Below are 26,878 nucleotides of genomic sequence, written 5' to 3'. Positions count from 1 at the left end.
GGTGATCCTTTTGGCCAAGGGTATTATTAGTCATTCAATATTACTCTTATTGGCTATTAATCCCAACCCTTCAGCTGGATACTGAAAATAGGTCTTAACCAGCTTCACCAACATGTGCTTGCTGTTAATTTACCTGCCTGTGAATCTGCAAGTGATCATACCAGCATAAAAGGATCCACCCACCAGGTGCCAGGATGTACTAGACGCTGGACAGCTGGAGACCCAAAAATAACAAGGACACTCCCTTGTCTGAAAGAGCTCACATCCTAGTGGCAGAGCATCCATGTAAATGTGCAAGAGAGATTCCCATCTCCCACCTCATTCTTCCCACAGTTGCCGTGTCCCTCCCATTAGAACATTCCATGACACCAAGCCTGGCATCAGTTACATGTTTGTAATTTTCAAGCCCCGAAACTAGAAAGATAGTTAATTTAGGAATGTACCTCCCTACAGTGCCCCAGGAGATTGAGATTCCATAAGGGTACCAAAAAGAATCCATATTTAAAATGAAAATCCCCTAAAGGGTTTCTTATGATCACTCAGGCTAAAGCATCCTGATTCCTACCCCTCATTTTGCTCCCCATCCCCAAAGCTCTGACTATTTCTGCTGGTTATTGAACTACCAGCCTCAGGGCCTGAAAATCATACCCACGGCCCTGACACAAAGCTCTGTCCACAAAGACTGTTCAAAGCCATGGAATGCTCTGGCTCTTTCATAATTGTAATAGATATTGAAATGAAACACATTCTATTCTCTCCACAGGGAGAGTTTTTCCTTTTTTCCCCTGCAGCTCAAAGACTCCTCATGGTACCCTGGTAGCATAATAATTTGCCTCTCTCTACAAACTCCTTTGTTTTTGTCCTATTTCAATAAAAATTATTGACACAAACTTTACAGTGAATGGCTCTGATATAACTGATTGTTCTCCTGTTGAGTAATAATACTCGTAAAAAAAAAATGGAAGGCACAAGAAGAATCAGAGTGGGCAGAAATTGGAATCGTAGAGGGAAACTGTTTAGCATTTATAACTTCCATAAACTTAACCTTGTATTTGTGTCAGCTACTTTATAGTTTTCCAATTTACTTTTTAATTGAGTCCTTTTTTTTAGCTATGTTTGGAAGATATAACTCTAAGCCGTCCTTCAAAACCACACCACTTTAGTTCAGTTCAATTGATTGTTCCTTGTATTTATTATTCTTGTGCCCAACATACATCACTTACCATTTGGCCAAGTGCAAATGCAATTTACCATGCATCAAGCCACTTACACGGCAGACCTGCTTTAGTTAATATTTTATTTGGAGTGATCTCTTCCATGTTTGCTGTTATCCCTAATCACGGCCACCTACCATATTGTTTAAGTTATAAGGACAGAAAGAATGACCCACGTGAACTGATTTACTTGCAGACGGTACAGTCTAACTATGGGATATGAGCTTGTGGTTAAACGCACATAAATGTGAGTTAATTGAACTGACCTTGGTCCCAGATGCTGCAAGAATTCTGCAGAAATGTGAAAACTGCCCTTTCTGGCTTCCTTTTCAGTATAGCTTATTGGAACTGTCCTGGAGTTGAAAAATCGAATTCAGGCTCTGCTACCCACATAGTCTGTGACCGTAGGCTCTAGTCTCTGACTTTTCTGTCTATTGCCTGAGCCTGGAACACCCAACAAATGCTTCCTAAAGAGAAGTTTCACTGTCATCTGCCAGAAAGGTGAATCCAGAGAAACTGATACTCCACAAGGAGGGGGATTGAGTGGAGTAGAAAGGGAGACATATGGAGCCAAGAATAGGGAGTCTTTAAAATCCAGGAAAGGGCAACAAGAAACCAGAGGTAGGAGCAGGAAAGCAGGAGGTGACTCCATCCAGCCACACAGGTCCTTAGCTCTCTTTAGAGAGAATAGATATCTATGATTCTGGGTATCGTATTTGCCACTCTCAGTGCATTCAGAAAACTGGATCAAAGTTACACAGGATGGCATTTTCATTAAGTGTTTAGCTGGGTGCCGAGGATGCCTTGATGAACACGGCAGACACATATCCTGCCCTCTCAGAGCACAGAGTCAGAGACATTTTAATGTAAAGGGAAGGACTATGGAGACACAGGGTGTCACCACTGTGGTTAGTGTTGTTGAAATGAGATCAGTCCTGACTTCTCCTGCTAGAAAAGACTAAATTATTTTGAGGTTTTTAAGTAAATGTTACTAAAATAGATTTTACTACTGGGAAGGTAGCACCTTATAGTTTTTAGGGACTTTAATTCAAGTATTCATTCAGCTCCTAGTTTTAATTCTAACCCACGCATTCAGAACATATGACCATTCAGTCAGCTTCTCAATCTTAAATTCTACAGAAATTATAGAAATATATTTAAAACATATACAATTATCTGAAGACAGCTCTGATTTGTTTATACCGGTAAAGTCCCATTTGAGTAAGTGAGTGAAATCGCTCAATCGTGTCTGATTCTTTGCTACCCCATGGACTGTAATCAGGCTGTTCTGTCCATGGAATTCTCCAGGCAAGAATACTGGAGTGGGTTACCATGCCCTCTTCCAGGGAACCTTCCCAATCCAGGGGTCGAACCCAGGCCTCCTGCATTGCAAGCAGATTCTTTACCATTTGAACTACCCAGGAAGCCCTACTTACGCTTTCTTCCTATATGCTCACAACTCTTTCCACTTGTATCTATTTTTTTTTCCTTTTTTTTTTTTTCTAATTTTATTTTATTTTTAAACTTTACATAATTGTATTAGTTTTGCCAAATATCAAAATGAATCCACCACAGGTATACATGTGTTCCCCATCCCGAACCCTCCTCCCTCCTCCCTCCCCATACCATCCCTCTGGGCCGTCCCAGTGCACCAGCCCCAAGCATCCAGCATCGTGCATCGAACCTGGACTGGCAACTCGTTTCCTATTTTAGAGATTATCTGATTGTATTGATTATTCCTACTAGCTCTTGGAGAACAATTATGTCTCAATTGTTTTTGTGTCACTGACACCAGATGCAGTTACCAAGCACCCACCATGTGACAGGCACTGTGGAAACCACTGGAAAAAATAGAGGCAAAGAGATGAGTCTTTTTCATAGCTCATAATCCAGTGGGCAGACATATTTGCAAACAAATAATTGCAATAATGTATTATGGGTTGTGTGCTGGTGTGCTGCAGTCCATGGGCTCGCAGAGGGTTGGACTCAACTTAGTGACTGAACAATTATGGGTTGCATCATTTTGCATGGTTTAGGTGGCAAGTAACAGAAAAGTCAACTCAAACTGACTTTAATAAAAAGACATTTCCCTGCCCTTTCCATCTTTACTTCCTTTTCCAACTCCTTCTTCTCTCACATTCCTTTCACTTCCCACACTGGGGAAGAGATGCTGATGTCCAAAACAGCTGGCTGAGGAGAAGGTGTGGCATGGAAGTGGCAGAGGAAATATATGACTGGAGTGCTTGGAAATTGAGTAAATAAGTTAATTGGTAGAGCAAATAAGTAAATATATTGAGGACAACAGAAGTCACTGTCTGAGAAGGTATTGTACGAACATGGAAAAGAGGAGACTAGAAAGAATCTTGAAGTATTAGGCTGGGGTTTTAAGCCTCAGTGTGAACTTAGAGGGTTTTTAATGTATATATTCAGATAAATTGCCTGGAAAACTTCATGGACAGAGGATCCTGGTGGGCTACAGTCCATGGCATCTCAAACAGTCAGATATGACAGGGTGACTAAGTATACATTAAACACATTCAGATAAATATGGAAATAGTGGCTGATGTCAATGTGTGTAAATGTGTATGCAGATATATACATGTATACCTTAATGCTATCCTCTGAGAGCGTCTAGATGTAGGGGTCACTAGTAGCAATGATCACACTGAACCCCTAGATGGTTTCTAAATGACATCCTCTACTATACCCTGGTCATGGGGAAATATCAGGCAGATCCAAATAAGAGTCAATATAAAATGAAAGGTCTATATTCTTTAAGACTGTTAAGGATGTGGGACATGGGAAAAGACTGACTGAAGAACAGTTTCAAATTGGAGGAAACTGATGAGATGTAACAACTAAACGCAAACATGCTCTTGGATAGAATCTTGGACCAGAAAATAACAAGAAGCATTCCTGGGACCCTTGATGTAGGCTAAAGTAGAACTTAATAAGTGCCTCTGAGTTGCTATTTAAAGATTCAAAACAACGAGACTATTGCCTCCACTGCTTTTAGCACTTGCAAAAGTCTAGTTAGTTACAAAGCTTTCATTTTTCCTCAGATATTTTGCTGCCTTCATAGCGATGAATACTCATTAAAGAAAATTTAATTGACACATCTGATTTTAAAAAGATTCCTCAGTGAACATTATCCCCAAGGTTCACTGCTAATGACAATAAAATGAAGTTACATTTATATTAACACTCAAACCACAATGGCTTAGCACCTCTACCAACTACACTGCAACTCAAAGCACACACAAAGCCACCTTTACTCCTGAGTCTGTGCTCACCTAGCTCCAGTTCTTCATCGAGCGTCCAGGCTCGGTCCCTGGACATCTGCTGCAGCACACAGGACACCCAGGAGCTCTGGGGGGCTGTGTTGGTCCCGCTGCTGTTGTCGTTTAGTTGCCAAGTCGTGTCCGACTCTTTTGTGACCCCATGGACTGTAGTCCGCCAGGCTCCTCTGTCCATGGAAGTTTCCAGGCAAGAATACTGGAGTGGGTTGCCATTTCCTTCTCCAGGGGATCTTCCTGACCCAGGATCAAACCCATGTCTCCCTGTCTCCTGCACTGGCAGGCAGGTTCTTTACCCCTGAGCCATGAGGGAAGCCTCTAAGTCTCAAACCCAGGTCTGGGAGAGAACTCTTCCTTGATTCTCTACAGCATCACTGAGACCTGTCTTGAATTTCTTTAAAAGTATTGGAAGTTCAAGCATAAGAAGGAAATAACATTATACCTAGTAATGTATTCATGCTGTTAGATGTGATACTCCAGGAGCCCGTGGGCCCCACACATATGCTTGATGTATCGCCTAAAGAATCATGCTGCTGACCTCCCAGCCTGCTTCCAGAAGGCTGACTTTTCCTTATGCTCACTGCTATGTGCTCCATACATTCCAACAACTCAGAATCCAGGTCCAGCTGCCCAAAGAGAAACAGGATTTTCCCTCCCTCCAATCTTTGGCCTGACTTCTCAATTTTCTTTTCTGTCTCTGGATCAGTCTTTTCCTAAATAGTAGGACTTGCTGTGAGCCTTAAGTCATAGAACTAACCTATGGCCCCAACAGAGTAGTTGCAAAATACTATGCTCTGAAATACTCATCAATTCCAGGTTAACATAACTGAAATAATATGGAGGACATTGTTAAGGACTGAATTGTATCCACTCCCACCTCAAATATTCATATGTTGAAGTCCTGTGCCACAGTATCTCAGAATGTGGCAATATTTTCAAGAAAGAGCCTTTTAAAAAAAGTTTTTATTTTTATTTTTGGCAGCACTAGGTCTTAGTTGCTGGACATGGACTTTCTCTCAGTGTGGAGAGTGGGGGCTACTCTCTCATGCAGTGCACGGGCCTCGCATTGTGGCGGCTTCCCTTGCTGTGGCGCACAGGCTCTAGGGCACGTGGGCTTCAGTAGCTGCTGCTCATGGGCTCCAGAGTGCAAGCTCAGTCGTTGTGGTACACGGCCTTAGTTGCCTCACAGCCGGTGGGATCTTTCCAGACTGGGGATCAAATTAGTGTCCCCTAACTGCATTGGCAGGTGGATTCTCAACCACTGGACCACCAGGGAAGCCTGAGAGGAAGAGTCTTTAAAGAATCAATTAAGTTGAGTCATTAGGGCAGATCATCACCCAATACCACTGATGTCCTTACAAGAAGAAATTTGGATACAGACACACACACACACACAGAGAAATGGTGGAAAGGCAAAGAGAGGAGACAGCCATCAACAAGCCAAGAACAGATTCTTCCCTCAAGGTCTTCAGAAGGAACCAACCCTCCTAACACCTAGATCTTAGCCTGTAGCCTCCAGAATTGTGAGAAAATACATTTTTGTTGTTTGGGGCACCCCGTTTGTGGTACTTTGTTAGAGCAGTCCTAGCAAACAAATACAGATGCCAAGTTTGAATTGTGTAAAACCAAGTCCAGTTTCTTTTTGGTCTTCCTCCCATTGGTAGATAGAAGATCAAACTTTGAGTCTTCTTAGTTTCACAGGTTTTGCCAATGACTACTAAAAGAAAAATGATATTTTCCACAAAAAATAGTTCATAGGTACAAAACATTCTAAATGCAAAACTTATATATAGAAAAAAATCATTTTCCTAATCATTCCCCACCTCCCTGAAAAAAAATAAAAGCCAGCAGAATCTCCAAAATAGGTTGCTGGCTCAACTATAAATAGCCATTTATGTTTACAGACAAAATACTAAGCTTCTCAGTGTAAAAAAATCTACCTCATGATTTTCCCCAAGTACCTTTATAAATGTGTAAAACATAACAAAGGAATGATATGCCCCAAAGAAGAATTCAAATCTCCACCTTTCAACAAAGAGAAAAACAGCTTAGAACTTCAAAATACCAACTATGCTCACATTTGACCCACCAGGAAAGAGCTGGAGCTGATTCATGTCACTGCTTCTTATTCCATGGTGTGTGAGTTGTATCCAAACTACTGATGAATGAAATAAATGGAATGACATGGAAAAGGAGAGTGTTTATTTTATTCTCTTCTAAGAGACTGCCCATGATCAGAGCACAGATTTCCTGAGAACCAGCTTACTTCTCTCCATTCAGGCTCATCCTTTCACCTCCTGTCTTCCCCCTTGTCTGTTTGCATCGCTTCTGCTTACTGAGTCCCCTACCTCTTTCCCATTCCTTTCCTCCAACTTTATCACAGCCTTTCCTTCCCTGTTTCTGTCTGGATGACCTGCCTCTGTTTGGAGTTGGAATGCTCTGTTTCTTGGATTCAAAATGACAGAAAAGTCATCAGTATCTACAGCAGTAGTGCTCACAGTGTGGTCTATGAACCAGTGGTGGCATACGAGGTCATTTTGGGGAGTCCACAAATAAATTTTTAAATTTAATAGCTTTTTAAATCTAAATGTACATTAGAAAAAAATAGAACTGGCACATCAAATCTTTACATTCTGACATAAATGAGCAGATGGAGGAAGAATTCAGATGCTGAAGAGAGTTTTCCAGGTGACCTTGAAATCAAACCACATTAGATTTTATAAACCTAAGTGCTTTCTCTGACACATTTAACCACTGAAATAGTGCAGGTCTCCTTCCATAAAGTCTCAGCACCATGCAATTCTCCTTTACAGCACTTAGCCCAATTACAGCCCATTCTTTGTGTAACTGTTTGTCAAGTGGCCATCTTTACTACCAGACTCTTCACTCTGAAAATGGTCCCATGACTGCTTGCCTCCTATTGTATCCTTAGCTCTTGCACATTCTCTCATATATAAGCTTTCTTTGGGAGTTTGTAGAATAAATGCATGAAGAAATAAATGAACAAGTAAAGCTGACCCTAATTAGATGATAGACACATCACCATCCTAAGATTTCTGAGCAAAAGAAGGAAACCATAATCAATTAAAACATTAGAAGAATTGATGCCTTCAAACTGTGGTGCTGGAGAAGACTCTTGAGAGTCCCTTGGACAGAAAGAGATAAAATCAGTCAATCCTAAAGAAAATCAACCCTGAATATTCATTGGAAGGACTGATGCTGAAGTTCCAATACTTTGGCCACCTGAGGCAAAGTGCTAAAAGACCCTGATGCTGAGAAAAATTGAAGGCAGGAGGAGAAGGGGACAGCAGACGATGAGATGGTTAGATGGCATCACTGACTCAATGGACATGAGTTTGAGCAAACTCCAGGAGATGGTGAAAGACAAGGAAGTCTGGCATGCTGCAGTCCATAGGGTTGCAAAGATTTGGACACAACTGAGCAACTGAACAAATAATCTATGAATTAATGATATACCCATTACCTTCCTATGAAGATTTCTGAGCTGAAGAAGGAAACCATAACCTAAGAACTGGGCCCATCAAAAGATAAATGGATCAAGTGCATAATGCATGGAAAAGAACAATGGGCTCAGAACTGCAAGACCACAGTCTGAGCCTTAACCCTGTCAATAACTAGCTGGTTGAGTGACCTCTTGTCATCTCCTGAGTCATTCCGCCTCCTGTGATCTTATTTCCTCCTGTGCAGCATGAACAGATATTCTCTAAGACATGCCACTATTTGGGTGCTATGCAGTCAAGTCAAAATAGTTCAAGAAAAGGTTCCTTAAAGCTACACCTTTCTTTTCCTCTTTCTGTGTGTGTGTGTTCAATGACTATTATTTAGGACTAAAACTTCCATCACACAATGTTATTATGAGTGGAGAAGATGTCAAACATCTGGTTCACCAAACAGACAAACCAAAAAACCCAAAGTCCAGTGGGTTCTCCTGGCAGTAATAAAAATGGAGCGGCCACTGTGGAAAACAGTTTGACCTTTCCACACAAAATTAAACATAGAATAATTAGCATATGACCCAGAACTTGGGTCATATGACCCATATGACATTCTACTCCTAGGTATATACCCAAAAGAATTGAAAGTCGGTATTCAAACAAAAACTTCTACATGAATGTTCAAAGTAGCATTATTCACAACTGACAGATGAGAAAGCAATCCAAATGATGAATGGATAGACTAAATGTGGTTATGTCCATACAATGGCATATTATTCAGTGATAAAAAGGAATAAAGTACTGATACATGCTAACACATGGATGGATGAGCCTCAGAAACATGCTAAGTGAAAACAGCCATACACACAAGATCACATGTTGTGTGATTCCAGTTAGATAGGATATCCAGAATAGCTAAATCCACAGAGATAGAAAGCAGATTAGCAATCTTCTACCCATGACAGTAACCTTCTGAGCTTTAAGATATGGCCCTTGATATCATTACAGCCACCAAAATCTAAAAATATTCAAATCTACTACTACTAACATTTATCATGTACTTATATGCATGAGTTTAGAAAACCTGTCCAGGGCTGAATAATTTCTGTCAACTCTCCTCCACAAATTACAAGTGTTATGTTCTGTGAATGTGGCTAGTATTGATATAAAACTGTCTCAGAAACCCCTTACTTTCTTCACAAACACAATATATAACTCATTCAAAACTCCATATTGGCCCCATATTCCTCTCTTTAGACACGCAAGGGCTGTGCATGTCAAGCTCTATAGATGTACATGTAGTTTAAACACTCCAAACTTAGAAAAGCTATGCCTCTGACTGTGAAAAGAGTTTTGCTTAAAAATAGCAGTGTACTATTTTTAAGAGCTTTCTCCCATTCTCCTTTCCTTTGACATTGCCACACAGTCCCAGGAGCAGAGTGGCCGTGAGTTCCACATTCCAAGAAACTACACTGGTGTGCGGGGACAGGCATCCCCCATTAGGCTCACCACCAGCTTACCCAGCACACCTGCCCAGGACCTTCCAGACCAATAGCAAAGGCAAGCTTCACACTTTATAGAAATTGAAGACAAATCCTTGTTCGAACTGTTTTCTAAATGCTCAGTCAAATGGTTCATTTGATCAGCTTGTGATGCCTTTGTAAACAGCATCTAGGTTTTGCCACATGACATATAAAGCCACAATGTGGTGCTAAAAGAACAGTTCACGATACACCTGTTAAAGAATAGCACCTGTATTTCACTCCATCCACATGTCTCCTTTATCACATCCCCCTCCTTGCTTTCTTTTTTCCAACAACCAAAGTCATGTAGGTTCATGTCAGAAAATTTGAAGAAAACAGAAACAAAGAAAAAAGAAAAATCACCCAGAGCCCCACAGTCTAAATAAATCACTATTAACATTTCAACCATTAATTTCTAATCTATGTCTAATGATTTAGCAAAATTTTGATATCCATTTTCCATTTTACTATCTTCCTCTGCAATTGAGGTTGGTCTTTTGGGTAATAAATCAGAACTGTTTTTATATAAGACACTAGAGTTTATGCTACATGCTCAATAAAATATTTTTGGAATAGTACAAGCCCCTTAGAGAAAAAACAGCCTCTGTTTCATAATCACCTCTTTGCAAGTCCCAACTTATATGTCACCTCCACTGAGAAACCTTTCTAACTCTCCAGATCAGGTTAAGCCCCCATTTATGTGCTCCCATAACATCCTTTGTTTTTCTCTCATAGCATCTATCACACTTAACCATCTGGAGCATTTCAGCTATTTTCCCCTACTAGAGACAAGGTACTCAGAAGGATGTCACCAAGTCTGTCTTATTCTTCTCTGATTCTCCAACAGTTAAGAGAGTGTTTTTATGTAAAAGAGATTTAGCTAATAGTTAACAGATGGGTGGATGGATGAACCAATGAATCAATGAACCAAGGAACAAACCTTCTAGGGATGTAATCCTGGACCAAGACTGACTGAAGAGATGACACTTGTGTGGACTGTAATTGCATGAATAAGAGCTGAGTTTATACTGGGATGAGTTTATACCTCTTTGGTCCTCCTTCTCAGACACCAGGACTCTGAGGAAAGATCTCTGTTTCGTATGGAGACTCTGCCCAGGGAACTTACCTGCTGTAATCCATGAAGCAGTGGGACTTCGGTTCTGAACAAGACGGAGTCACAGGGACTGAATTTACCTTTCTACTTGAAACAACTACAAGAAAAAAAAGATGAAGTATGATTTTCAGACATTGGGCAGGCAGCATAAGATAGTGATTCCTGAGATAAGAAAACAGGTACCGTGAGCCCTATGAATGCCCCACCTTATTGCCTCCAGAGTTTCCAGGCTACAACTCAGGAAAGAACAACCTAAGAGGCACTGATGTTCTCCCTGAGTTTCTTCGTTCACAACCTACAGAGTTGCCCAAGTGAAATTAAAAATTGGCTCCTGCACATGAAGAACAAGAAAAAAACAAAGAAAGAGGCAGACCAGTTCTGATTGGTAGATCGCACTTTTAATAAGCAAAAGAATTTACATATGACGCTTGTCTTGGGAGGCTGCAAGTGAGTAGACATCCACACAGCTCTCCAAAATCTTAACAGTTTACACAGAGGCTTTACATCCACAGTCTAGATGGTCTCAACAACACAGGGCTCTCCCGAGGCTGCTCCTTGAAGTGACTCCAGTTCAGGAGCAGTGCATGGACCACATACTCCAGGGACAAGTCTCCAAATGCCTGGTCCAGCTGGCAGATCAAGAGGCAGTCAGGTCCTCTCGATGACCTCTTCCAACAGAGTGAAGGGGATGACTCATTAATCTTGAAAAGTCATGACAGCCAGTGATCACACGGCAGAATACCAGAGAAGGAGAGGGATGCAGAGAGAACTCCAGAGATCTGCAGAGGGTCCCCCCTCAAGTCTTTAGCTGAGTCCATGTAAGTGAAAAAATTACCTGAGGATATGGGAAGAATCCCCTGGAGAAGGGAACGGCTACCCACTCCAGTATTCTTGCCTGGAGAATCCCCATGGATAGAGGAGCCTGGCGGGCTACAGTTCAGGGGGTCACAAAGAGTCAGACATGAATTAGCAGCTACCACACACACACGTGGGAAGAATCACCTAGAGGGATCAGAAGGAACAATTCAGAGTGCTCACACAGGACTCCTGTCCTCAAGGGTCAAGGTGGAAAATCATCATAATTCACAGGGATTGGGTAGAATATTAAAGGATAGTGACCAAAAAAGGGCCCTAGTCCACAGTGTGTTCTGGCCCCACCAGGCTCAACCCATTCAAGTAATGTGACTGTGTACTATAGTAAAGCTCCATAGTATTTATAGGAATACAAAAACATCCAGCACCCAACAAGGGAAAATTCACAGTAGGTAACATCCAATAAATGATGATTAGGCTTGTAAAGAAGCAGGAATACAGGAGGAGAAAACAGCATTGGGAGAGATAGTATCCAAGGGAGGAAACAACATGAAATCATGACAGACCATCTAACACCACCATTAGAGAGAAAATACGGCATTAAACACTAGAGCAAACGTTCAGATTTGTAAACTTTCTCCACCGTTTCCTAGATAAATCTAACACAAAAACTTACTTTTATAACCACTGGTTCTTCTTATGTTTACTTATGCTCTTCCAAGGATTGAAAGAATTCAGATGTGTGTACATAGAGAATGCTTAAATAAAGGCAACAGGAGGTTTTCTATTTCAGATGATCAAGCCATCAGCGCATCTAACACCCCTTGAGAAAACAAAAACGAATAACTCCCACTACACAGAAAGAAGAGACTGGTATTTTGAAAGAATGGCTACAGTCTAACCAGTATTTGCCTCCAAAGCTTCCGCCCATCAGTCCTGAATTTTGGACTTTTTTTTTCTTTGCTAGCAGCTTTCATAACATGATTCAAAGAGGATGGATTTTTCATCAGTTAAGTGACATATCATGTTGCCCTAACGTGTCATAAATTTCAAGGATTTCTCAATATCTTGTCATGATGAACCCAAATTTAGCAATATTATCAGCCTGTGTCTCTACATATCAAGATACTTAATGTTTGTGCCAATAACTGAAATTTATCGTTTCTTGAATTTAATGGACTCAGTGCCATTGCTTCTTTCAGATTGTTTCAGCAGGACTAAACTTTTTGAAGTCAATAAACCATTTCCTGTCTTGAAAATAAACTTCAACCATTCTCTCTCAGGTTGTCTCCATGGCCAAATTATTGTTCTTCACCTCTTGCAATGTGCGTTTTGGAAAAGAACTATACTTTGGATTTTACTCACTGAGGCCTAACTGAGTCTCTGAAATGGTCCAAAGCGTGACAAAATAATTACTAAAGCTATGACTCTAAAAATAAGGACACAGTGACAAAAATACTCTTTGGGTAAATGAAAGATGCCATACAAATATGCAGTGTCTATTAATGTATCACTCTTCTGAGGGACAGACAGTCAAAGAAAATCATGCCTTTGACACTTGTCTGCTATCCAGCTCAGCTGAAAAGTCTTTGACAGCACCAGTGGAACAAGGGCTGCAACATATTGGAGGAAGGGATGATCAAGAAAGCTTGAAATCAAAGGGCAGATCAACAAAGGAAGGAGTAGACCAAAAGCATGAGGAGTTATGGGAATGGGAACTATACACACCACAAATTATAGCATCGGTAGAGAGAACGAGGGAACACATCAAAGTGTCAGGCACAACTCTCTTTTGTGAATTCCCAGTGGCTCTGAAGACCCACATGGCCAACAGAGTCAATAAGAAGGGCAGGGTACATGGCTTCTGCTATGGTCCTAGCTATGGGTTAGGACCTTGCATGAGAGAGTAGTCTTGACCATCACTCTGACAACATGTGGGCTGATGATACCTAACTAGGAACACCATAACATGACTGAGGACATTTAAAAGATGGATTTTCACAGAGGCGGGATGAAGACAGAAATAAATCCTAACATCTGATGAATCACAATGGGACCAAAGAAACCCAAATTTATGCGTGTCTGTGTACACACACACAAACCCCTCAGTCCACTAAGACAGAAAGCCCTCAAGTTGAAGACTTACTGCTTGATAAAACTGACTTTCTTGTAAGATTTTCTAAAGTCTTCTGAGGAAAGAAAGTATCCTGAGTCAGAGGAGTTCTTATTTTGAAAATTATATGTGCCAATATGCTTCTATCTCAAGAAATGATGAAGCTATATGACCCCTTCCTCTGACTTTAAGACACATTGAATGAAATTCAGTGGAGACAGGAGACCAAAAAAAAAGCAACAAAAGTAAGAAATGAGAGATTATTTCTCACATCTTACCATGTCTCCCTCACTAAACTCTAAGCTCCAAATGGCAGAGACAATGTTTGTTCTGCTGAATACTGAATATATAGTGCCTAACACAATGCCTGATGCACAGTAGGTATTCAGTGAATCCTTATTAAATAAATAAGGATGTAATGTTACATAGAACAGGAGGACATGATAAAAACCTCAGTCCTTCAAGGTAGAAATTATACTGGAGGTTGAATTAGTTAGAATTAGTTTGGCTCTGAGTAAAACAGAAATCCAAAATCCGAGTGGCTTAAACGAGATAGAATTTTATTTCACATCCATTTCTTTAGAGATGTCTGGGTGAACACAATGTTAGGGCAGGTATCCTGTTTCCACAAAGTGTGCAGGGACCACTGCCACCCCATCCTCTGCTAGCCACTAGGTCTGGCCCTTCTCCTCAAGGTCCAATATGTTTAATGTTAGAGTTCCTGCCACTACATCTTCATTCCATACAGAGGCAGAAGGATAGAAGGGAGAGAAGGAACAAAAATAGCACATTACTTGAGAACCTAAACCATGCTTTCAATTACACTGATTAATCAAAACTTACTCACACATAACTACAAAGGGAGACTGGGATATTCAGCCTTTTAGCCAGAAAGCAGTATTCCAGTTTAAAATCTTTTATGAAAAAAAAAAGAGGGATAATAGACACAGGGCATTTTCCACTATAATCTGAGTACTAATTAAAATCTTCTCCAGAAAGAAAGGAGAGAAAATAGAAATTCCTGTGTCAGGAAGATCCCCTGGAGAAAGAAATGGCAACCCACTGCAGCCTTCTTGCCTGGAGAACTCCATGGACAGAGGAGTCTGGCAGACTATAGTGCATGGGGTTGCAAAGATTTGGAATGACTGGGCATCTGAGCATACACAAGACTCATTACTCCTTTGTTTCTTCTTTGTTTCTTCCAATATTCCAAGAAGCAAATTCTCTTGAAATATACTTAAGGACTGAAAAAATAACTAACCAATTGACAGACCTCTCAGCTAACAAAAGATGGAAGAAAAGGAGTAGATTTTTCCCTCTTTGTTCCATTTTTTTTAACAATCTCAGCAAGGACTGCTTGAGCTCAGGAAACCAGCCATCTCCATGTTTTTCCTCCCAGTGATGCTGGGATCTGTCAGATTGGTGGGAGTTTGAACTAGACTATTCTTTGACCCTGCCAGTCCTTGCCTATCACCAACCCCTTCCAAATGATGCAACTTGCCTACAGCTCAAGATGTTTTTTCGCTGCCTCCAGAGGGGAAAAATGATAATTCCAGCTCACAATAAGGCGGGCATTCTTGAATGCTACATTTACTACTGACCAATAATAGACCAAACCAATCATTGTAGTAAAAACAAAACTGGCCCAGAAATCCTAACAGGTCCCTACCACCATTTGTTTGTTTCTTTATTCGTTTTTCCACACATGATTTTAGCTGATGGTATCCAGCTGAATATTTCTTAGAAAACAAAACCACTACAAAGAAAAAACATTGAGGCTATATCTTAAGTCTGAAAATTTTAATAAATATCTGAGAGCAATTTGAAATGTGAAGTCCTGAATCAAAGAGAACTGAAAGGATTTTTTGAAAAATAAAAAAGGTTGGTCAGCAATACCATCTTTGAATTTTCCTGGTGATACTTGGTGACCAGGACAGGAAGAGCAAAATTTTAAGTGATGTTCTTCAAACTCCTCATCCTCATCCTCAATCTAGTTACAAGGGGAAAACAGACATTCTAGTGGCCAATCAAATGTCTCCCCTCAACTCCCACTATGTGTGCATGGCAAGTCTCATCAGTCATGTCCAACTCTTTGCCACCCTATGGACTGTAAGCTGACAGGTTTCTCCATCCACGGGATTCTTCAGGCGAGAATACTGGAATGGATTGCCATTTCCTACTCCAGGGGATCTTCCCAATCCAGGGATTAAAGCTGAGTCTTTTGCATCTGCTGCCTTGGAAAGCTGGATTTTTACCACTAACACCACTCCGCTATAAAGATTATAAAACCATAAGAGACTGACAAAGCTCTCTGCTCTACATTAAAGGTCAAAACTTGCTATCCTAAACACTAGGGTGTTTGGGTGGAATGGCAGGAATGATGGACTTCCTAATTTGAGAATATGTACACTCACAGGGTCAGGATGGGGAGCAGGGTCTTAAAAGATGAATCCCATCCAAGGATAGTATTCAATGTACTTAGCAAGTGGCATCACACAGGCAACAGCCTATTAGAAATTGCACTGGCCAAAGCACCAACTCTGGGACCAAGAAGCTGTTTGATGAGCCAGGCATTAACCTTTTAGCTCCTTTTTTTCAATACAGCAAACTTTGTGCATGTTCAGTTATGTCTGATGGCTTGCAACCCATGCTCTCTAGCTCCTCTGTCCATGGAATTCTCCAGGCAAGAATACTGGAGTGGGTAGCCATTCTCTTCTCCAGGGATCTTCCCAATCCAGGGAATAAACCTGGATCTCCTGCATTGCAGGCAGATTCTTCACTGTCTGAGCCACTCTAACTTTAATCATGTCCTTTTCTAATTATACCCTGGTCTCCTCTGGATGGATAAATTAGATTGGAATATGCTCTAATGTCTTCAACCTGCACATTTAAATCAGTGTCACTTTAATTTTCACTTGTGAATGTGTGTGAATAAGATTATAAAATTATTAAAAGGGGAAAAAACATAACAGAAAGACAGGCTTATGGGTGACACCAATCACAATGACCAAGAGATACTGTCTTAATTATTTTAAGAAAAAGCAGATTCCCTTCAATAGACTTCTATATTCTATATATTCTATTACACAGTAATTCTTCCTCTTTTTTCCTTTGTAGATTTTCATTTTTAATAAAAGTCTTATTTGAAAATTTCAGAAAGGATTACAACTAAAGAAATATAGTTTTTACTTCCTATAATTAATGAGTCTAACATTGTGTCTCTGGCTTGTTCTCTCATTCCTCATGTTATTCTTTCTTCTTCATCTTACATGTCTCTTTTATCTGAATCTGTTTCCTAGTAATCACTTGTTTTTTCTTAAGATGAAGTTCACATAACATAAAATTCACCATCTTAATGATTTTAAACTGTACAATTCAGTGGCATTTACTGTACTCATGATGTGTGTGCATCTCTATTTAATTTCAAAATGTTTCGATCATTCCAAAAAGAAATCTTATACCCATGAAGGAGTCACTACCCACTTCCCTCTCCCTACTCCCAGACCTTATAAACCACTAACTTGCTTTCTGCCTCTACAGATTTGCCCATTCTGGACATTTCACATCAATGAAATGATAGAAGAAATGGCCTTTTATGTCTGGCTTCTTTCATTGGACATAATGTTTGGAGATGCACCCATCTATCAGTACTTTTCTGTGGCTGAATAATATTCCACTGTATGGATATACCACATTTGTTTATCCACTGCCTGGTTGCTGGACATTTGTGATGCTGGGGCTGGGAGTCTGTAAACCAGCTTCCAGAACTCCCCACCACAATCTGTGAAACTCCACCAAAAAGGGGCACTAGAAGAAGACTGAAAATCTGGAGGAAAAAAAGAAAGAAACTCGTTCATTCCTGTTTCCTTTTGATTTCCTCTTTCTTCCCAGCACCATCCTACCAACACCTTTGAACCTCAGAAGCAGTATATTTTTTGTACCAGGAGAAGCTAAATTCAATTGAATCCAGTTTGTGGGGCTTTTTTTTTTTTTAATGCTTGCAGACTAGTCCTATCAAATTTTCTGGAAGACAAAAGGACGCTCTGTCTCTCCTCACTCCTCAAAGGTGTGGGTCCCAGCCCAAGAAAGTTCCTCCTCTAAATTTCTCAGTTTTAGTAATTCCAAGATTTTCCTTCATTTCCCAACCCAAGAACTGATAGATTCTTGCTAGTGCTCCTTTCTGTGATATCTTGTTTTATTGAAGTATGTATGTACATATATATGTGTGGGTGTTAGTTGCTCAGTCATGTCCAACTCTTTGCAACCCCATGGACTGTGGCCCTCCAGGCTCCACTGTCCATGGGATTTTCCATGCAACAACACTGGAGTGGGTTGCCATACTTTTCTCCAGGAGATCTTCCCAACTCAGGGATTGAACTTAGATGTCCTGTATTGCAGGCAGATTCTTTACCGTCTGAGCCACGAGGGAAGCCATATGTGCATACAGCCCTATATATATTCATATATATTTATGGATTCACATATGAATTCATATATAGAGAGAGATTCACATATATATATGGATTCATATATATTTTTTCATATTCTTTTCCATTATAGATTATTTCAAGATACTTATATAGCTCCCTGTGCTCTAAGATCTTATTGTTTATTTCATGTACAGTGGTGTGTATCTGTTAATCCCCAATTCTCAACTTATCTCTCTCCCTCTTCTCCCTTTGGCAACCATAAATCTGCTTTCTATGTCTGTAAGTCTATTTATGTTTTGTAAATAAGTTCATTTATATCACCTTTGCAGATTCCACATGTAAGTAACACGATATTTACCTTTCTCTGTCAGACTTGTTTCACTTTGTATGATAAGCTCGAGGCCCCTCAATGCTGCTGCCAGTGGCATTATTTCCTTCTTTTTTGTGAGTCACTAATATCCCAGTGTGTATATCCACCACATCTTCTTTATCCATTCATCTGTTGATTTATTTATTTAGGCTGATTCCATGTCTTGGCTATCATAAATAGTGTTGCAATCAACACTGGAGTGCATGTGTCTTTTCAAATTAGAGTTTTCATCTTTTCTGGATATATGTCCAGGAGTGGGATTCCTGGATTACACGATTCCTGGATCAAAAACTCTAGTTTTAGTTTTTGAAGGAAACTCTATACTGTTTTCCATAGTGTTTGTACCAGAGCACATTCCCAGCAACAGTGTAGCAGGGTTCCCTTTTCTTCACACCCTCTCCAGTATTTAGGATGCCATTCTTATCAGTGTGAGGTGATACCGCATCATAGTTTTGATTTGCATGCCTCTAATAATTGGCAACACTGCGCATCTTTTCATGTGCCTGTTGGTCATCTGTATGCTTTCTTTGGAGACATAGTTTATTTAGGAAATTGGGTTTTCCTTCTGTGCTATCTTAGTGCTCTTTGTTTGCTTTTTCAATTTTCTAATACTCTCTAACAATTGTTTACATTTAATTCTCGCTATTAAAATAATGGGAGTGGCTCTGTCTCCTGACTGGACCCTGATGGATACAGTTCCCCAGCTAATTGCCTGCTGGCCCTATTTCTCTCCAATAGGAATGGAAGTTCTCAAAATTGCTGCTGAGAAGCTGCTTTTCCTCAGTGGGAAGCCAGCAGCCACTGTGTATTAATACATTGAGAAATCTAATCTCATGCATTCTCCTAACCCTTGTGTGAACTGGTGTGACTAAAATCTTCAGGAAAAGACATCTGAAGAATAGCAAATTGAAAAAGACATGGAGTAGATTAGTGTTATCCTGGCATGGAGGTGGGAGCAAGGATTGACTGCAAACAGGCATAGAGGGATGTTTTGGGAGTAGAGTGTGTTTTAACACTGGATTGTGATGATGGGTCCATAAATTTACTAAAAATCATTGGACTGTTCACTTCAATGGATGAATTTCAGATATAAATTAAAGCCCAATAAAGCTATTTTTATCATCAGTCTTTTAAAACTAACATAAAGGATCTTTGTGATCAAGGTCTATCATTGAGTGAGAGGGTCATTTAGACCAGGATGCTCACTCATGAAAGACCTCAAATTTAGATTTCCACAGTTATCTTCAAATCAAATCTGACATATAGTCACAGAAATGCACTGAGAAAATTCGAAGGACATGTTCATTCCCAACATTAATTATTAAAATATAACCACAGTTTTGTAACTCTAGGTCTCTCCTTATCTGAGCTATCTTCAACATCTCGTAAATACATATTAATGGCATGGGATTGCTCTCTTTGCTATCTGAGCTGAATTCTAAGGTGTTCCAAGTCAAAGACATACAAGGGAGGCTACAAGAGTTAACACTTACTAAGCATCTACTATGGAACATGGACAAAATTCTTTGCTTTACATCATCATTTAAGCTTATTTTACAATAGCAACACCTATGTGATGGGCTTCCCTGGTGGCTCAGACGGTAAACAATCTGCCTTCAGTGCAGGAGACCTGAGTTCAATCCCTGGATTGGAAAAATCCCTTTGAGAAGGGAATGGAGACCCACTCCTGTATTCTTGTCTGGAGAACTCCATAGACAGAGGAGCCAAGTGGGCTACAGCCCATGGAGTCGCAAAGAGTCAGACACGACTGAGCAACCAACACTTTTCATGTGATGGGCATTCCAATGCAAGCATTTATACAGAAGAAAACTGAAGCACTTAAAAGTGAAATAACCTGCATAAGATGATGTACTCAGTAAGTAGGCAATCCAGCTTTTTGCACATGAAATGACCTTTTCATGAAAACCTTGGTGCCTCTTTCAGTGAGGCATTTCTGAGGGCTAAGAGAGACCTGGACCTTTAAATGAGCAAGAATACTAGTTAAATCAACTTAAAAAGCACATTATTGTTTAAGATTTTATGAAATATGAAGTTCAAAGTCTTTAAGAAGGTCTCAAATTGTCGGTGACCCACAATGTATTTAACATAATATTGAAGGTAGGTATTTCCCCTTAGTTTCTTTAGGTTCTTTTTTTGTAATGCTATATAGATAGATAGATAGATATGCTATATATATATATATATATATATATTTAATTTTCACAATGTTGAGTTGGTTTCTGCCATACAACAATGAGAATCAGTCACAATTACACATATATGCCCTCCCTCTGAAGCCTCCCTCCCTTCTCCCCATCCCATCCCTCAAGAGAAAAACTAGTGTATTAGCACATAGATACAGAATCTAGAAAAATGGTATTGACGAGCCTATTTGCAGGGAAGGAATGGAAACACAGATGCAGATAATGAACTTGTGGACACAGTGGTGGAGGGAGGGCGTGGGACAAATGCAGAAAGGAGTATCAACATATATACATGATCATACAGAAAACGGAGAGTTGGCAAGAAGTCTTTAGGTTCTTTTCATTCAAATGCTTGGCAAAACTTTACATCATGTTGTTTTATAGTGTTCTGTGCTGACAAGTGTATTCTGAGAAAATACATTTCTTTTATTCCAAACCTATAAAAGCAACACTGTGCATTTTTGTCTTTGGTAGTCCCTGTGGTTGTGACTATGTATTTGAAGTTGCTGCTCTCCCGTGGTTGCCTAAGCCAAGATGATCAACTTCAAAAATACATCTGAAGACAAAATGCATCTTTTCAATTGAGAAAAACAACAGAAAGTATAAACAGTATATTTTAAAAACACACAATTTTTTTTTAATTATTAAGGGAATTTTTCAGAGTTTGTTTTGTCTTTTCTTTTCTTTTCTTTGCATTGAAATGAACGCTGCCATATTTTAAAAGAGAAATAAAATAAAATAAAAACTGCTTGTTTTTATTTTATTTTATTTTCTACTTGTGGTTCAAGTCCATCCATGACAGAATTTTCAACAGAAATTTGAATATAGATCCCTAATCCCAATACTTTACAGATATCATGAATATTTTTTAACATTTTACCACAGAAAAATGATATTATCTTAGGATAGATAGTCCATAATTTGATTTAAAATGTTAAAATGAAATCCCCATCTGTGGCTAAAGGCTAACGGCCATATCCACTTGGTGCTTTGATTCTCGAAAAGGTCACTGTGACAGAATTGCCATGGCCTACAAAAGTTCACATTATCCACCTTGGGTGAGGGACATCATGATGCAATAGTTGGTGAGGCTCAACTAAGGCTATTTCCACTAAAAAAATAAATAACTTTTTTAATGAAAATACTGTCAAAGGTTACCTCAGAGAAGTTGGCTAAGGAGTTGAAGAGACAGACAAAGGAATTTTTACTTTTCATATTCTATTATTCTGTGCTTAAACTTTAATGAGATTGCTAAAACTTTTATTTTATCGTGGGCATGCACCACTTTGTTAATGAAAGAAGTAATTACTTTTAAAAAGGATTATTTCCAAAGAAGAAACAAAAAATGACTCAGGAAGAGTCACATAATTTTTAAAGAAATTTTTCATTACAAGATGGATAATGCAACCCCAGGAGACATATGCTCCCTGGGGTAAAATTGCAATTATCAATAAAAGCAAAAGAAGAAGCAGTTTTAATGCCTAGAGGAAAAAAATACAGAGTATGTGGCCTGTGGCTTTTAAGTAAATTGGTGAAATTACAAGTACACACAATAAGATGAGGAGCCTGTGTCAGAGTATAAGCGAACCCACAGCTTCCATCTACAAAAGAATCTTGCTATGGAAAATAAATAAATCAAAGGAGTGGAAAAAGTGTGTTTGATGACTAAATTGATTTACACTCTGATACAAATTGGTCTCAATAGTTCGGGCACCAGAGACCTCACTCTGAGTAGCTCTGGAACCTACAAACAAAGAAATGGAAAAAAAAAAAGGTTTAGATTGTGAGTCAGCTGGGGCTCAATGGAGGACACAGAAATCACTCTAGACATTTCAAGTAGGAAAAGGACTTAATACAGGAATTCTGTGCACACAGAAATGTTGGAAGGCTAGAAGCATAGGTGTAAAGTCAAAGAGGCACCACTTAGTTGAAGAACCTCCACCATAGCTCCAATCCAGAGATCAGGAAGCTTTCCTCACTGCCCCTACCACCTCTGCTTCTTAACATTCATGGAGCTGGTGGCTAGACAGAGGACTGCTGAGCCTGGTCAGTGCAGTGACCTCCAGGCCCCAGTGAGCTTGCTTGACAGCTAAAGTGAAAGAAAGAAAGAAAGTCAAGTCACTCAATCATGTCCCACTCTTTGCAATCCCATGGACTGTAGCCCACCAGGCTTCTCTGTCCATGGGATTTTCCAGGCAAGAGTACTGGAGTGGGTTGCCATTTCCTTCTCCAGGGGATCTTCCTGACCCAGGGATGGAACCCAGGTCTCCCGCATTGCAGGCAGACGCTTTACCCTCTGAGCCACCAGGGAAGCAAAGTGACCTCCATCTCTCTTCTGCCTCCCAAATCTCATACCAATGTACCTAAATGAAACAATCTGTCTTGCAACCTTCCCTGGCTTCAAGGAAGCCTGGCAAAAGTAATCATTAGCTTTTCAGTCCCTGAAGAATAAGAATATTTGTAGAAGAATGTAGGAAGAGAAGGCAATGATAACTGACTATACCTAACCTGGTAAGAGATATTTTGTAAAAATGAGTCTTCAAACACATGAAGGGCATTATCGCAGAAGAAAAACTAGACTTATTCTGAGTGCAGCTGAGAGCAGGCTAGAACACTTAATCTGCCCTGGTGTATCTTCCTAAATGGGCGTTCTCTGGAATCCACATCTTTGGGTTGGGACAACTTCTGCTCTGAATATGTTCATTCTGGGGCCCAGGCTGAAGGGGCAATGGCTATTCAGGGAATGATCAGCTCATAGAGATCAAGCCAAACTACACAAGCAGCTCACAACACATCTACCAACATTCCCTTGTCAAAAGCAAGTCACATGACCAAGTTCAATACCAGTGGAAAGTATACTCCACCCACAATGGAATACCACTGAAATATTACACAGCAGAGGGACGTACTATTGGAGGGAAGTCAAGAATTGGAGCCAATTATCCAATCTACAACAATTTCCAAAGTCTTTTCTAATGCTACTGCTTTGCATTCTGTAATTCAATGACAGAGATTCATGAAAATATGTGAACTACTTCAACTCTCCAGTTGTCCACTTTCTTGCCCTCAAAAGACCACAAATAATTAATGTCAAACTGATCCTTTTCTTAACCCTTTGTATCTCAAGGGGAGAGTTTTCTGTCTCTAACCAAGACCCATTTTCAATCTCTCCTCTAAATTTCAACCCCCAATCTCAGAGACTTTGATTCATCCCTATTTCCTCTTCTCCTCTCCTAAATCTTCACCCTGGCTCCTTACCCAACACACATCAAGCATTTGGCCTATGATATTAAAAATAAAACCTCTCTCATGGTCTTATATCTCCGCTTGCACTCTGCAGCACTTTCTGAAATCTGGCCCAAACTACTCACACAAGGAACAAAGACATATTCACCAAGTCTGCCATTTATTGTTGGAGGCTTGTGGTGAGGCACAAGAAATAGCATTCCTGTTCCCTGCCTGAGTTCCACATCACATGAGAAAGATGAAGCTAACGTTGAAGAAATGTGGCTTAGTTGTGAGAGCCAGAAGCACCTATCGACTTCCCATGCCCTCAACACCAGCCAACGTGAGGACAGTTTGAGTCTGCAAGGAACACACACTTCACTCAAGTTTCTGGCTTAGTGTTACAGGTAAAAGAGGAAGGAGAAATGTACAAACCCCATCCTACTTCTTGATTAGTTCTGTTAATGGAGATAAATGGACCAATAGCAACAACCTAAGACCCGAGAAAAAGATGCAGAAATAGTTGTAAAGTGTCTGGGTAAATTGTCCTTCATGGAGACTAGAGGACTGGAACAGAACCCTCTGAGAGCTACTTTACAGGTCTTTAATTTCATTGAGTTCTCTGGGATATTTACAGTATTGTTCCTTCTGGAATAAAGCTTTTATCCACTTAACTTCTCAGAAACCCTCATTTCTAGGTTTTCCTCTTAATACTCTGAGCCGTTCTATTTGATCTCTTTAACGGGAGTGATCATGGGGATACTTCCTGTTTTCCAATTCTGCAATGTCCCTTGGAAATCCCATCCACTCCTGTAACTTTCACTGTCACTCATGTGCTACAGACCCATATAACTGGGTATTTATCTGCCTACCAGACATTTCACCTCAAGGATGACCATCTATATCTCAAATACAAATGTCAGAGCAAATCTGTCATCTTTTCCCAAAGCAAGCTTTCTCTTCTATTGTCTCTGGCTTTGTGAGTGGTACTAACATTCACCCAGCATCTAGGTCAAAAACTTTTAACATCCTGACTCCTCTCTCTTTTCTCCCCATCTGCCCTCTCTACCACATCAGCAGGTCCAATGAATTTCATTTCCTAAATATCTTTCAAGTCAGCCCCCCTCCCTCAGCCTCCATCTCTACTAGCCCGTGCCTTGGTTGGAACCCTCGTATCCATTCAAACGTAATTTACTGTAATAGTTCCTCAACTATTACACCCAATTTCAACTTCCTTAAGGTGGACCTCTTTTGCTTGAGGTTGTTTGTTCTCTTTTATTTTTATTTTCTTTTTTCCCAGTCTAACAATAATTACCTCTTCCTTTGTTAGCAGCATGACAATTTTGCTAAATGAATATAAGGTGCCAGCATGTTTTCTTTTAAAAAATTATTTTAAATCCATGATGTATGTGTGATGTATATGGCAGATCCCCGACAGTGGAAATATTTGAGTAACCAGAACTGTCTATTGTTTAATAATGGTGGTGAATAGAAATGATACAGGATACGTTAAGGGTGAGAGAACTTTTTTAGTTCCAACTTTTTTAGGCCCAATAAAGGATTTCATAATAAAAATTAAATACATCAAACCAGATGATCAATGATTCTCTACCTTCTTCTTCTTTGTCACTAGTAATGATTTAATATCCTCGGGGCTCAACTGTGCCATTTCTGTGGGTTTTGTTTCAAGCAGACATGGTTCCTTTGAGTAGAACTGTATCTGTTACAATATCCAAGTTAGTGAAACCCACTCCATAAACTTGTGCTATACAAATCTGTGCTTTCATCTCTGTAACGCCCCCTGAAACACTTTTCTATCAAAGTAACATTTACCCTAGATGTGTTGAAACCCACCAAACATAAAGTACTCACTTTAGTCTGTCACACACTGCTTCCTCCACCTTATATACTAGAAGGAAGTCCTTTGGTTTGAAAGCTTTTCCAGTGTTTGAGAAAATAAATCACTTTCAAGTTCCGGGTGAATATTTTCAAAAGCATTTTACAAAGGGTTTTAATGACACCACTGTCTCTCTTCCCCCAGCCTCAGCTCAAACCTGATTCTGAGCTCTTTAAATTCAATACCAAGCTTAGATTTTTAGATTTTAGAGCAGAAAGAATTTTCGTTTCCATCTCAATCCCACCTACTCACTTTACAGCCGAAGAGACAGAGACCAGGAAAGAGCAAAACAGTTGCTCAGGGTCTTGATGTGGTTGACATGACTGAGATTTATTTCCCTAATAGTCTCAGGATTTTGAACAGCAGGGGTTTCTCTGACCCTCGGACTCTGGCACCTGTCTCGCCTGATGCCCTGGCTTCTGGCGCTATCTCAGCTGCCACTCATGATCACCCATAAAAGGCCACCTGTGGCCTCTTTTCCTTAAATCTGAAGAGCTCTCTTCAAGCCTTTCTCAGAGAAAGGAGCCGTTGTGGGTGAGGCTGGGGAATTTCTGCTAAGGCTGAGCAGTGAGCCACTGTTTCTGGTGGCTTATACCCCTTATCAGAAAGAACAACCTGGTGTAAATAGATGTTGCCAAAGCCAGTGGCTCAGAGAGGCAGCTGGTATCCAACTTGAAATATAAGTGACACTCTGGTGGCCTAATGTAACTGGGAGGAAGGGGGGTGTCCGTGGGGGATGGAAGATGATAGCATCATAATTTTCTCTTCCAAAAACACAAAAATAAAATGATTAATCCCCCCATTCCTTTTTGGAAACCCCCCCCCCCTACACACACATACTAACACACACAACAATAACCACTACCTGTCAAGGCTGTATACTGTCACCCTGCTTATTTAACTTCTATGCAGAGTACATCATGAGAAACGCCAGGCTGGAAGAAGCACAATCTGGAATCAAGATTGCTGGGAGAAATATCAATCACCTCAGATATGCAGATGACACCACCCTTATGGCAGAAAGTGAAGAGGAACTAAAAAGCCTGTTGATGAAAGTGAAAGTGGAGAGTGAAAAAGTTGGCTTAAAGCTCAACATTCAGAAAATGAAGATCTTGGCATCCAGTCCCATCACTTCATGGGAAATAGATGGGGAAACAGTGGAAACAGTGTCAGACTTTCTTTTTCTGGGCTCCAAAATCACTACAGATGGTGACTGCAGCCATG

The 26,878-nt window shown here is 40.1% G+C and overlaps 1 long non-coding RNA gene and 1 pseudogene across 2 annotated transcripts; both read right to left on the bottom strand.

Moving 5' to 3' along the window:
* The window catches only part of LOC147366708 (translin pseudogene), a 42,442-nt pseudogene extending 37,889 nt beyond the window's left edge, over positions 1 to 4,553 (bottom strand).
* Positions 4,554 to 5,466: 913 nt separating this feature from the next.
* Positions 5,467 to 26,068, bottom strand: LOC147366707 (uncharacterized). 2 transcript variants are annotated; one of them, XR_015168961.1, is made up of 3 exons: positions 25,907 to 26,068; positions 10,615 to 10,699; positions 5,467 to 5,789 (listed from the first exon to the last, which is right to left on the bottom strand). It is a non-coding gene; the product is annotated as an uncharacterized LOC147366707 (long non-coding RNA). The 2 variants fall into 2 exon arrangements; XR_015168960.1 differs by having other exon boundaries at positions 5,557 to 5,803.
* Positions 26,069 to 26,878: the final 810 nt, after the last annotated feature.

This window comes from Bos grunniens, chromosome 8, assembly GCF_055505025.1.
Source record: "Bos grunniens cultivar Pamir isolate PY7600 chromosome 8, Bosgru_T2T1.0, whole genome shotgun sequence".
NCBI lineage: Eukaryota > Metazoa > Chordata > Mammalia > Artiodactyla > Bovidae > Bos > Bos grunniens.
Note: the sequence above shows the minus strand (reverse complement) of the source record. Positions and strands in the feature narration are given on the sequence as shown.